At 41.6% G+C, this 3622-nt stretch overlaps 1 long non-coding RNA gene across 1 annotated transcript in view; it reads left to right on the forward strand.

The window, feature by feature from the left end:
* Positions 1-2913, forward strand: part of LOC123522478 — a 4140-nt gene extending 1227 nt beyond the window's left edge. The window contains exons 2-4 of the long non-coding RNA XR_006680743.1: positions 313-410; positions 1315-1402; positions 2745-2913. This is a non-coding gene — a long non-coding RNA (uncharacterized LOC123522478). The remainder of the gene's footprint in view (positions 1-312; positions 411-1314; positions 1403-2744) is intronic.
* Positions 2914-3622: the final 709 nt, after the last annotated feature.

The raw sequence follows: 3622 nt of genomic DNA on the forward strand, positions 1-3622 counted from the left end.
TTCCCCCTCCCTCCCCTCTCCCCCTCCCTCATGAACCCTTCATAATTCATAAATTATTGTTTTGTCATAAGTTACACTGTCCAAAGTCTCGAATTTTTATTTGAAGAGAGGAATGTAAAATCTTCAGTCAGCTCACCATCATTGGCCAACTTGTTCCACATTGTATGTGGAGCGATTGTGTCTATTTTCTAAATCGAATGTTTCTTTGTTAGAACGTAAGACGCTTCAGGGGAAATATAGTGGTTTTACTCGAACAGAATAAAATACAGTATAACAAGAAAATCTATTTCAAAACCTTTTTTTTCCCACTAGGTTTTCCCTAATGGTTTGATCCTCAGTTCCCACCTGATCTATATATCATTGAATCGATTTAATTATGCTGAAATTGCTTTGGAGTGTACAGTTTCCAGGTCAGTCCTACATATCATTTGGCTCCTCCTACAAATACCATGAATTGACTCACACAGCTGATAACAAAAAGGGTTGAAGTTTGAGTCTACCCAGACACACCTCAAACAAGAGGCCTAGGGATCTTATTCACGAAATCAGCCATTGGAAATCCTGTGGAGCACAGAATCTACGCACAGATTCTCCATGAGTCGAAGTGGACCCTCTGGCGACTGTGATTAGACTAATAGTTTTCTTGTCGAAATAGATCATTTGTTATCCAGAGACATTGAAAATGATGACTGTTTTATGTTTTAGATAGCCACTTTATCACATCTCGGGACGTGTAATTTCATTTCTAGAGGAGTCTTGATCCAGGGGCCAAGACTAGAGCCATGGAAGTGACACAAATGAAATGATTTTGCAGTTTCAACAAGCTAGGCAGTCCTGGATTTGACTCCAAGCAGGAGGCCCTGAGAACCACTCTTTTATCTCAGTGGTCTCTCTCAGACTCTGCTGATTAACTTCTTGTCTGAGCTCCCACTGACCACTAACCTGGAAAGAAAAGTAAAAATCTTTTTTTTTCCTGGGACCCCTTGGAGTAAATTTTTTTAAACTATAGGAATAACCCATTTTATACCTCTAAGTATTCCCACAAAGAAATTGCTGTAACAACCCACTGTGCAATCTTGAAATACTTCCCCCACCCTCCCCACCACCCCTAATTTAACAGTGAGAAGTTTCTTTGTCCCTCGTATTACCCCACGGATTTAAGAAACAAAGTGAGGTGGAGCTAAGGGTGTGGAATGACAAGGAAATGCGTCATCCAAAAAGATAGAAAGAAAATGCTCTCGTTTGCAGAGCAAAGCCTGGAAAGATCTTATTCCTCAGACTGCTTTCTACATCTGTTTTGTTTTGTTTTTTAAGGACCCATATCTTTCCTAGTCGATACTGGTTTGGGATAGAAAACAGATTCTGTAAGTTATGTGGCACTCCCCACTACAAAGATAACAAGGTAAGTAGATAAATGGGGACCACTATTTAATGGATCCACGGGGGGATTTTAGGACCAGAAATCTTTGGGGCAAATAAAACCCGGTAAAGTTTCAATCCTCAGCAACGTCTGAATGACAGTCCATTCAGTAGGACTTGTTGCTGAGGCCTTCGGGTCAACTCCAATCCAGGGCAGCCTGTAGGGCAGAGCATTTGCGTTTTCCTGCTGCTTTCACTACAAAATTTAAAATGTTTTCAAAACTCTCTGGTCATCTTCTATGGTTTTTAAGCAGCAGTGTCCATATTGCTTACAATCTTTTTTTTTTCCAAATTGACTCTTTTTTAAAACATTTTATTGGGGGCTCATACAACTATCATCACAATCCATCCATCCCTCCATTGTATCAAGCACATTCGTACATTTGTTGCCATCCTCATTCTCAAAACATTTGCTCTCCACTTTAGCCCTGGGTATCAGCTCCTCATTTTCCCCCCTCCCTCCCCACTCCCTCCTCCTTCATGAACCCTTGATAATTTATAACTTACTATTATTTTGTCATATCTTACTCTGTCCGACATCTCCCTTCACCCACGTTGCTGTTGTCCGTGTTATATGTAGATCATTATAATCACTTCCCTCTTTCCACCCCACCCTCCCTCCACCCTTCTGGTATCGCCACTCTCACCACTGGTCCTGAAGGGATCATCTGTCCTGGATTCCCAGTGTTTCCAGTTTCTATCTGTACCAGTGTACATCCCCTGATCTAGCAAGCTTTTCAGGTAGAATTGGGATCATGATAGGGTGGGGGAGGAAGCATTTAAGAACTAGAGGAAAGTTGTATGTTTCATCGTTGATACACTGCATGCTGACTGACTAATCTCCTCCCGGGGACCCTTCTGTAAGGGGATGTCCTGTTACCTACAGATTGGCTTTGGGTCTCTACTCTGCACTCCTCCTCATTTACAATATGATTTTTTTGTTCTTTGATGCCTGATACCTGATCCCTTCAACACTTGTGGTCAGACAGGCTGGTGTGCTTCTTCCATGTGAGTGTTGTTGCTTCTGAGCTAGATGGCTGCTTGTTTATCTTCAAGCCTTTAAGACCCCAGATGCTATATCTTTTAATAGCAGGGCACCATCAGCTTTTTCATCACATAAAGTCTGAATCATCCCACTGCCTGGAATGTAAATCAGATCTGCAAAGTGCAGAAAATTCAAATGTAAAACTAACCTTGTATATGTTAGGTGGTTCCAATCCCATGAGTGGGAGCTTAGAGAGTCATCCGCCTTATTTAAACAACTTCTGAACCATGGGTCCCATAGATCCCAAATGTCCACTTTTGTGAATGTTGTGTCTCCACAGTTACCAGGAGCTGGTGGACCACTGAACCACTCAGTTGTACAGAAGCCTTTCGGCTCTGCACCGGAGCCACAGAACAGAAGATTGAGTGACTTTCCTTCTTACAAAATCACTCGTTTTTAAATTGCTTTAATCTATTGTAATCCTGTTTGTGATGCCTTTAAGAGGCCATCCATGCTTTTAATTTTCAATGTGGCCAAAGTCCATAAATAAAATTTCCTCTATTTTATTGTGTATCTATTTTATTGAATTTTAAGTTAGAGAGCTGAGCTACCGGGAAAGGGGTGCCTGCATTGGATTATCATTCTTGCTCTCCATGGTTAATACTAAACTATTGAAAATGAGTCCTAGTAACAGTAGTCGAATCAAGGACAACTCGAGGTTGGGATGGTCCCTCCCAAATTGCCTCACATTATCCATTCCAGTGATCATTTCCAGATAATCTATTGACTAACACTACCCTACATGATAATGAACTGAATAGTATGCTGCAATGCATTGAGGACGATTGAGGATCCAAGAATAAGGGCCAATTGGAAAGCAGGATAGAGACTGAGGTGAGCCAATGGGATCCCATAACCTAACCCTTCTAAAGTTCAATATCATATCCTTAGACCTTGTCAGCCTCCTCAAATCATAAGGTGACTTGCTTCATGACTGAAACATACTTTGCTTATTAAATTTCTGCTTCCCTTACTCTCTCGTCTGCCATACTGTCTTGTCTCACTTTCCTGTGTGCCTGGCTCCCATTGCTGTGGGGGAAAACCACTCGAGAGAAATGGTAGTTTTTCCCTGAGGAGGAGAGGTCTGGTGATATTGACTTTTATAACCGTGAATACCCAATTTGTAGAAGGCTACAGATGATAGTGGGACCCCAAAAT

The sequence above is a fragment of the Echinops telfairi genome, unplaced genomic scaffold, assembly GCF_000313985.2.
Source record: "Echinops telfairi isolate 266 unplaced genomic scaffold, ASM31398v2 ScPeMD7_7416;HRSCAF=8454, whole genome shotgun sequence".
Lineage (NCBI taxonomy): Eukaryota > Metazoa > Chordata > Mammalia > Afrosoricida > Tenrecidae > Echinops > Echinops telfairi.